The sequence below is a fragment of the Trachypithecus francoisi genome, unplaced genomic scaffold (assembly GCF_009764315.1).
Source record: "Trachypithecus francoisi isolate TF-2019V2 unplaced genomic scaffold, Tfra_2.0 Contig01440, whole genome shotgun sequence".
NCBI lineage: Eukaryota > Metazoa > Chordata > Mammalia > Primates > Cercopithecidae > Trachypithecus > Trachypithecus francoisi.
In genome coordinates, this window is record NW_022681431.1 from 15,902,658 (window position 1) to 15,913,093 (window position 10,436).

The 10,436-nt window shown below is 44.3% G+C and overlaps 1 long non-coding RNA gene across 1 annotated transcript in view; it reads right to left on the reverse strand.

The window, feature by feature from the left end:
- Positions 1–1,960: 1,960 nt before the first annotated feature.
- The window catches only part of LOC117094189, a 54,317-nt gene continuing 45,841 nt past the window's right edge, over positions 1,961–10,436 (reverse strand). The window contains exons 4-5 of the long non-coding RNA XR_004441461.1: positions 5,812–6,956; positions 1,961–3,666 (exon numbers count right to left, since the gene is read on the reverse strand). This is a non-coding gene — a long non-coding RNA (uncharacterized LOC117094189). The remainder of the gene's footprint in view (positions 3,667–5,811; positions 6,957–10,436) is intronic.

Here is a 10,436-nt window from a genome sequence, read left to right on the forward strand (position 1 = left end):
ACAGAGAAAGCATGGAAGGAAAGAGACCCAGACACAGTAAGTCAGCCAGAGACGGAGAGTGGATACAGACATGCAGAGACAAATGCAATGAATACGCAAAACCCAACAGACAACGCAACCTCTGGCAGAGGTCCTTAGTCTTAAAATAATCCAAGCAGACTGCAGATTAGTTCAATCATTGTGGAAGACAGTGTGGTGATTCCTCAGAGACCTAAAAACAGAAATACTATTCAACCTAGCAATCCCATTACTGTGTATATACCCAAAGGAATATAAATCATTCTATTATAAAGACACATGCATATATATGTTCACTGCAGCACTATTCACAATAGCAAAACATGAAATCAATCTAAATCCCCATCAATAATAGGCTGGATAAAAAAAATGTGGTACATATACACCCTGGAATACTATGCAGCCATAAAAAAGAACAAGAACACGTCCTTTGCAGCAACATGGTTGGAGCTAGAGGGCATTATTTTTAGCAAACTAATGCAGGAACAGAAAACCAAATGCCCCATGTTCTCACTTATAAGTGAGAGCTAAATGCTGAGAACACATGGACACATAGAAGGGAACAACACACACTGGGCCCTGTCAGAGGGTGGAGGGTGGGAGGAGGGAGAGGATCAGGAAAAAAACTAATGGGTACTAGGCTTAATACCTGGGTGACAAAATAATCTGTACAACAAACCCCCACGACACAATCTTACCTGTGTAACAAACCTGCAAATGTACGCCTGAACTTAAAATAAAAGTTAAATAAAATAAAATCACCCAAACAATCAGTCAAAATTTGGGGTGGTAAGTATGGGGTTCATTGAAGGGATTGTCTTTTGAGGGGAGACCACAGGCGAGGATCTCCAGGATATAACTGCATCCACTCTATGTCCTCAGTAAGATAAAAATCCCTTGTGTAAAAGCCTGAATATAGAGCCCCCAGGCTCATGCATGCAAATGAATCTTGCACAATTTGTGCCCTTGAGGAAGAGCAGACTTATTTGCTATAGGTAGGTAATGTCAGATGTTTTTTCCCATTCACCTTCTTTTCCTCCTACCCGGTGAGCCTGTACACAGAACAGTCTGGAAGCTCTCAACAGGTACTGTCAGGCATGGAGCCATCCCTAAAGGTAAGGAATGTGGAATAGCCTTAGGGACATTTTTCTCTACAATTACCAGGTATTTCCTCATATTTTTTGGAATGATTTTGTTTTCCACATCTAAGCTCTGTAGTGCTATTGAATACAGAGGTCCATTGCTGGAAGCATCTCACTCTTTTCCCAGCTTGACCATACCTGCTCTAAAGCTCTCACGGGTTGCTAAAAATCCCCTCCCTCAAGGGTCTTCAAAATATATTTATGTACATTGAGGAAGGATTTTCACAGAAACACTTCGAGGAAGCAGGGTCAATACGAGTTTCTCCATTCTACAAAAGGAAGTGCAGAAATGATTGCCAAAAACTCACTCAAGGTCCTCACAACCCAGCCATAGCACAAACAGTACGTGGATTGAGGTCTCCCATCCAGTTCCATCTACTCCTGGCTATATCACCTTGGCTGTATCCCTGGGGTGGCAAAGCTCCTGTCCTCACACACGTTCCCTCCTTTTGCTTCAGCTCTTTCTTGTCTTTAATTGAAGCATTGCAACATTTGAGTCACCAGGTAGCTTCCACATCCTTCCTCCCTCCCTAGAGACAACCACTATACTGAGTTCAGAACCTGTCATGCCCATGTATATTTAATAGTTTTTTCTTTTTTTTTTTTGAGACTGAGTTTTTGCTCTTGTCACCCAGGCTAGAGTGCAATGGCACAGTCTCAGCTCTCTGCAGCCTCCACCTCCGGGTTCAAGCAATTGTCCTGCCTCAGCCTCCCAAGTAGCTGGGACTACAGGGGTGCACCACCACACCTGGCTAATTTTTGTATTTTTAGTAGAGGCGGGGTTTCCCCATGTTGGCCAGGCTGGTGTCGAACTCTTGACCTCAGGTGATCCACCTGCCTCGGCCTCCCAAAGTGCTGGCATTACTGGCATGAGCCACTGAGTCCGGCCTATTTAATAATTTTTTCTTTAAGTATGCACATATAAATACCATAAAGAGTTGTTTTGTAGATTTCGAAACCTTTTATATCATTCTGCAACTTTTTTTTCTTTCCACGATGGTTTAGAACTTTGTCCATACATTAGCCCTGATTCATTCATTTCAACTGTTACTGTACTCTACACTGTCACCTCTTTTCAACAGCCTTGCTGGAAGTCTGTGCCTTCCTGTCTTTCCTCCCTTCCTCCACGGGATTGAGTGTCAGAATTTGGAGCCAGATGGGCTCAGCAGTCCGTCCTGTGCTTCCGGTGAGCCAATCCCCTGCTACGTTACAGCCACTATTAATTTCCACCAGGGTTTATCCCAAGTGATTGGATTAATGAGAATGTTGATACAGTAATTTCACTGCCGCTTCATAATTAGTTCTCAGTGGCAGTTGTTGTAGTCATGATCCTTCTCAGTAGGAAGAGGTAGAGATAAAACTGGAAATAGAGCTTTTTGAAACTACGTGAAGCAGGAAATTTAAAATGGGACCTGGCTAATTCCTACCCAAAAGACCACTGAGACTTGATAAATAAAAGTAAAGTAAAAGTTGTGCTTTGGGCATGTTGGGAGACATATGCAGGAATGTCATTTTCTCAAAATATTCTGATAAGATAATTAAACTAAACCATAATCAACTGAAAACTCTTTCTTTAATATGGAGAATTATATGGCATAAGAGCAGAATAAAGCTGCATATGTTGAACTGCTGGGTTAGGTGGCCATGAGAGCTGCACATTGTCTGAGCTCACCATTCTAGGGGAGACAGATTGTCAAGCCCGTCCCTCTGATTGCAGCTGCCAGTTTCGTAGCAGTGAGATCCATGTCATTTACCCCTGGAGCCAAGCACATATCTGGTTTTTCCATTTGTAAAATGAATTGTTTAGCGAAGGAAGAAAAGTAGCAACAGTGAAGTTGTATTGGCACATAAGAATTTCCTAAAGGCTGCCCATGAAAAAAAGAATTATACCAAGCTGCCAGAAGGGCTATAGATAAGCTCACACATGGCAGCTACAAACAGGAAGGGAGGAAGCCTGTCTACAAATGTTATAACGAAGCCAAGTTCATTCAGCAAACACCAGCCAAGGGCTTTCTAAGCCCAGTGCTACAGCCTGAAGAGAAACAGAAAGGGCCTAAAGATAAGGGAAAGGAGGAAATATTTACTGAACATCTACTCTCTAATCTTATTCATGTTGAATTTCATTTTTACCACACAGAGAAGTGGATGCAAGCTCCATTTTGCTCATGAAGATGTTACAGGACCAACAGGTTGGTATGCCCATTGCACAGTAACAGACCAACTACACTGGGACAGCAGAGTTTGCAGCAGAGAAAGAGTTTAATGATCACAAGGCTCCAAGAAAGGAGATGGAAGGAGACCCTCAAATCCATCACCCTGAGGAGCTCTAGGCTGGGATTTTTAAGGGGATCATGGAGGGCAAAGGGGTTGGAAAATTGAGGTCCTTCATTGGTTAGAGGAAAGGGGATGAAATCATCAGAATATGGAAACTGCATTCTTTGGTGAGTCAGCTCCTGTGAGGTCCTTCAGACCAGCTGACGTCAATAGCTTCATTGGTATGCAGAACCTGAAAGAATATCTCAAATGGAAAATGTAACACTTTGTAACATTCAAGCTGTTATCTATAGAGCAGTTAAGGGGAACTATAATCTTGCAGGGTCTAAGTGATTCTGAGGCAACAGGCACCAAATGGGTATGAGGAAGCAGGTCAGAGAGCAGGCTGCCCTCATGATTAATACTGAGTGTGCTACAAGCTTGGTTTATCTTCTTTTCTTCCCCTTCCTTCTTCCATGACTAATTTTATAAAGTGTGCAGGGATGGCTTCAAAGATGCCAAGACTGAGAAAGGCTGTCTAATGGAGCCACTGCCGTTCAGCTAAGCAGCAGCAGACCCAGGATTCATGCCCAGTTCTCTCTGACCTGAATGCCCCTGGCTTCCCAGAGCAAACACGGCATCTCTCCAAGGTAAGGAATGGTCCTAGACTTTGAAGAGCTTACAGCCTAACAAAGGAGATCACTTCAGTTTAATTTAAAAAATAACTCATTAGAAAACAACCATGAACAAAGGCATTGACACTTCAGTACTCTTCATAACCAGGTCAAGTTCAGCCTGTGAAATTTTATCTGTTTTCTTCTACATTCTAGAAAAACACCACCTGAGTGTTGTCATTTCTTCTATTTCTGTTTCCTAGGATGATTTCTTTACACAATCCACCTGACCACATGGATCGAAGTTTGTCATGAACATTGTCACTTTTTGGATCACCCAGCGTCTGAACCTCCTTCCAACGTTTGGGGTGTTCATAATCTTACGAATTTTAGTGAGAGGCAGAGGCTACCTCCCTCTACAGGGGCCAAAAATGCCAACTGATTACCTTCTCAGTCCCCTTGCTGCTAGAGCATGATCACACGGCCGAGGCTTTGAAACGGGAGTGAGTGAGGCAAGGAAGCAAAGACCGCAGATGATTCTGAAGTTTAATGAGATTGAGCACCTGGAGGAAGAGTGGTATAGTGCTGCGACTGCAACCTGTGTCCAGAGCCAGGGCTCCTGGTGCTGGTACTGAGGGTGTCGTCTTCAGCAGGACAACAGTTGTGTCCTCCCCAGACCAGCTCTGTACTGGAATGTGCTGGGATTATATCCCTTGGTCCTGGCTCAGTGGCCTCTGAGCCCAGGTCTGCACGTCTCTACCCTTCTACTGAGCTAACCAACATTATTTCTTAGACTATTTTAATCAATAATGAAGCTTAACTGTAAAATGTGGACAAATCAGTTAAATCCTGCTTGCCTCCCCATAGAGAGACAACACACTGCTTGGAATTGGTGTTACCACTTGCATGCATCTTTAATACTTTACTATATATTAGGGAACCCTGAGCACTACACGGCAATCATCCTGTATATTCTTAAACTTCATACAAATTGTGTCATACTCTATGTATCCTTCTGAAATTGGCTTTATCTCACTCAACACTATGATTATGGATTATCCCAGGATGATACATGTGGCTATTAGTTCACTCATTTTTACTGCTGTGGCTCTAATAGAATTCCACTGAAAGGTATCACAATTTGTACATTCCCTTATGGGCAGACATATGAGTTATTTCTAACGTTATGTTAATATAAATAATACTGCTGTAGACCCTCTGGTACATAGCTCCTGGTCTTTGTGTGCCAGGGTTCTTAGAGGGTATATTCCTAGGAGTAGAATTGATAGGTCCTACCACATGAGCCTCCCCAAGCTTACTAGATACTGCCATATATCTAGTTCCCTAAAGTGGTTGTATCTTATATTGGCTTAACAAGTTCCTTCTGCTTAAATGAGCCAGAGTCCATTTCTATTACTGTTTGTTTGTTTGTTTGTTTGAGACAGTCTCGCACTGTCGCCCAGGCTGGAGTGCAGTGGCGCGATCTCCGCTCAGTGCAAGCTCCGCCTCCCGGGTTCACGCCATTCTCCTGCCTCAGCCTCCCCGAGTAGCTGGGACTACAAGCGCCCGCCACCATGCCCAGCTAATTTGGTGTATTTTTAGTAGAGACGGGGTTTCACTGTGTTCACCAGAATGGTCTCCATCTCCTGACCTCATGATCCGCCCGCCTCGGCCTCCCAAAGTGCTAGGATTACAGGCGTGAGCCACCGCGCCCGGCCCATTTTTATTACTTTTAACTAAGAATACAGTCTGATATTGGGAGACAATTTCCATGGGTTTCTCACCTTTCTACATGTCTTACAGCTGAAGTTATTACTGTCTTTGTTCCAGGGCATCTTTCCAAGGATTTTGGAGAATGAAAAGCTTTGGAAAACAGAGGTAGGTCCTCAGAAGCAGAAGGCAGGGCATATATATATTCTCTGTGCAGAATAACAAAGATAATGTCTCCTTCCAGGGCAAAAGTCAAGTAGGCTTAAAGTCATCATAAAAGATTCAGGCTACTTAGGCTTGGGATTCCTCTCTTGAAATGAACCCCACTGTGTATACAGGTATCATCTAAATATCTTCACATCCCTGGGGCTCAAGGAAGCAGTATAAATGATGGTATTCTGGCTGTAGTCATTGCAATAAGTAACAGAGTCCTTTGTCTCTGACCCAGGAGCCTCATGCCTTCTGCCAGCATCCATGAAACTCTATCTCAGACCCTTCACAGTCCTTGAAAAATGACACAGAAAGTAGGGTAGTTTGGGCAATCAACCCTCAGGGAAACTAGGAGGGGGACCTGAGATTGGTTGTCTGAACTGATCAGAGCTTATGACACTTAAAAAAATCAATATTAAAAAATGAGACTTTAGCCATTCATGTGTACACATTAGGAATGCTCCCAGCTCTAAGCAATGGAATATTGATGTTAATAGTGGCTTAAGCAATAAGGACTTAATTATATCACGTAACAAGAACTCTGGAAATAAACATTGCAGAGCTGGTACAGAAGCCCAGTGAGGCCAAAGGCCCAGGCTCCTTTTTCCTGTTCTGCCCTATCATCCTTAGTTGTCGCCTCATTGTTACAGCTCCAGGCAGCTTGCCTGCATCAAGGTAGGAAGATGAGAGAAAAGCTGGCACCAGTTGCATCTATTCTTTTAACCAGAAAAACAAACCATTGCCCTGAAGGTTTCTGGACTGGGATAAATCCATCCCTACTCATGACTTTCAACTGGGCAAATGCTACCTGCCCCCAACACAACCAGTAAACAAGGAAGAAGAGGCCAAAGGAAAGTGGGATGAATGTTCAACAAGGATCCAACAGTGTCTGCCACAATCTACCCAGAGATTCCCCAACATCCCAATATCTGACCCAGGTGCCACATCCAGCTCAAAGTCCAGGATCTTAGGTCCAAATGTGTCTTCTCGAGGTCTAGTTACCTGTAAGCTAAAAAACAAAACAAACAAAAAAAAACATTATTTAATTCACCTGCTCAACAGTATTAAGGAAGTAATAGAATAAGTGAATCAACATTTTTCAGAAAAGAGAAAAATACAAGGTAGTCACCCATCCACAACAGGCACGCCATATCCCACTAAAAGTGAACAGAGCAGACACTCTGGTTGGCGTTCTTGCGCTCTTCAATGTGCCAGGCCAGCAATACCTGGTTCTGCCTTTGAAATGACCCTCTCTGTCCATTGGCCTCTTTGCCCCTTGTCCTGGACCCTAGAGGTGCTGCCTTGCCCACTATCCTCCACAGCCCCTCTGAGATGGGAACTGAGGAGGATGCCCTGGAGTTACATGATTTTCACAGTCTTTTTTATTTTTTAGAGGTGGGATCTCACTGTGTTGCCCAGTCTGGTCTCAAACTCCTGGGCTCAAGCCATTCTTCCACCTCAGCCTCCCAAGTAACTGGGGTTACAGGCACACACCACTATTCTTGGCACAGTCTTTTTTTTTCTCCTGGTACATTGTTTCTTATACACTTTTTTTTTTTTTTTTTTGAGACGGAGTCTCGCTCTGCCGCCCAGGCTGGAGTGCAGTGGCTGGGTCTCAGCTCACTGCAAGCTCCGCCTCCTGGGTTTACGCCATTCTCCTGCCTCAGCCTCCCAAGCAGCTGGGACTACAGGCGCCCGCCATGTCGCCCGGCTAGTTTTTTGTATTTTTTAGTAGAGACGGGGTTTCACCATGTTAGCCAGGATGGTCTCGATCTTCTGACCTCGTGATCCGCCCGTCTCGGCCTCCCAAAGTGCTGGGATTACAGGCTTGAGCCACCGCGCCCGGCTCTTATACACTTTTTTAAGGCTATTACGTACATTCTTAGACAAGTCTTTCTTTGGATACCAGGAACCACTTTTTCACCTATCCAATTAGAAAAGGTCAAAATCTTGGATAACACATTGTGTTGGCAAGGTCATGTAGGCAGGCACTCTCATACTGCTGATGGGAGCATAAACTGGAACTACTTCCATGGAGGGCAATTTGGCTAAATATATTACTCACATATATATGAGTAATTCTGAGATATATATAGATATCTATCTATATACATTTGACTCTATACATATACATTACTCATGCAATGTCTTTTGACTAATTCCATTTCCAGGAATGTATCAAACAAACGTATTTACGCATAAAAACGACAGTTCTACAGGATTATTCATTGCAGCTGTGTTTCTAAAGCACAGGCTTGGAAAGAACCTAAATGCCAATCAACCAGGGATGGCTGAATAAAATATGGTACATCCATACAATGATATTCTATGCAGAATTCATTGTATATTGTATACAGAGAATGCTCTTAACTTAGATCTCCAAGAAACATTGTTAAAAACAAATTCCAGAAATTCACTTCCAGGGCTCTCCTGCACGTCAGTCACGGGCACATGATCTAGACTCCACCAATAAGAAACACCTGGGCTGGGCCGGGTGCGGTGGCTCAGGCCTGTAATCCCGGTACTTTGGGAGGCCGAGACGGGCCGATCACAAGGTCAGGAGATCGAGACCATCCTGGCTAACACGGTGAAACCCCGTCTCTACTAAAAAATACAAAAAAATTTAACCGGGCGTGGTGGTGGGCGCCTGTAGTTCCAGCTACTTGGAGGCTGAGGCAGGAGAATGGCGTGAACCCGGGAGGCGGAGCTTGCAGTGAGCTGAGATCGCGCCACTGCACTCCAGCCTGGGAAACAGAGCGAGGCGCCGCCTCAAAACACCTGGGCTGGGTATGGTGGTTCATGCCTGTAATCCCAGCACTCTGGGAGGTCAAGGCAGGAGGATCACCTGAGGTCAGGAGTTCAATACTAGCCTGACTAACATGGCAAAACCCGGTTTCTACTAAAAATAAAAAAAAGTTAGTCGAGTATGGTGGCACATGCCTGTAGTCCCAGTTACCCAGGAGGCTGAAGCAGGAGAATCACTTGAACCAGGGAGATGGAGGTTGCAGTGAGCCAACATCACGCCACTGCACTCTAGCCTGGGCGACAGAGCCAGGCTCCATCTCAACAACAACAACAACAAAACACCTGCTGCAGACTTTGAGCCAGGAGGCACTTATGCAAAGAAGTGAAAACCGTAGATAATTCTTTTTTTTTTTTTTTTTTTTTTTTTTTGAGACGAGGTCTTGCTCTGTCGCCCGGGCTGGAGTGCAGTGGCGCGATTTCGGCTCATTGCAAGCTCCTCCTCCTGGGTTCACGCCATTCTCCTGCCTCAGCCTCCGGAGTAGCTGGGACTACAGGCGCCCGCCACCTCGCCCGGCTAGTTTTTTGTATTTTTCAGTAGAGACGGGGTTTCACCGTGTTAGCCACGATGGTCTCCATCTCCTGACCTCGTGATCCGCCCGTCTGGGCCTCCCAAAGTGCTGGGATTACAGGCTTGAGCCACCGCGCCGGGCCAACCGCAGATAATTCTATCTGGCAGCATTGTACCAAGAATGAACTCCAGGACCACAATGGCTATTGCTCGTCCAGAGCCAGAAGTGTCTGCGGTGCTATCTCCATACAGTGGCAGAAGCAGCAGTGATAGTCACATAGAAATAGAACCAATCCTATAAAAGTAATTTTGATCATGTCTCCTGGTTATGTAGCCTTCAAGCCTAGTTTTCCAAGGCCTCTCACTGAGTGGGTGTGAGCTACCCAACATCCTTTTAATAAATCGTTTTGCTACTAATGTCCATCAGAATCAGTGTTTGTTACTTGCAATTAAGGACCCTGATATATGAGTCGTTTTCTGAGGATAAGTGATTCAGAAACAACGAGGTTCCAGGCACACCCAGAAAATTGATGGTACAGTCACACTAGAAGCATATCAATGTGATTGTATGGGCTGTGGTGCTTCTTAGAGAAACAACTTAAGCTCTATTCTTTTCTGGAGTTCATCCACATCTTGAATAGATACTGTTGGAACGGCATATATAATCCTTCGTTCAGGAGGGCTGAGGACCCTACAATGATTAATTTTACATGTCAACCTCACTGCTCCATGGGGTGCCCAAATGTTTGGTTAAATATTATTCTGGGTATGTCTATAAGGGTGTTTCTGGATGAGATTAACATTTGAATCAGTAGACTGAGTCAAGCAGATTGCCCTCCCCAGTGTGGGCAGACCTCATCCTGTCAATTGAAGGCCTGAATTTTTATTAAAAAGGCTGAGTAAGAGGGAATTTATTCTTTCTGTCTACCTGATGGCCTTGGAGCTGGAATATTGATCTTCTCCTGCCTTGGAACTTGGACTGGAGCTTGTACCATTGGCTCTCCTGGTTCTCAGTCTTTGAATTCCAGATCTTGGTACTTTTCAACCTCTGTAATTACATGAGCCAATTCCTTATATCTCTTCATCCATATCCACACATACATAAGATATATAAGACATACACACACATACACACACACACATATGCACATACATACAGGTATATCTCATTTCATT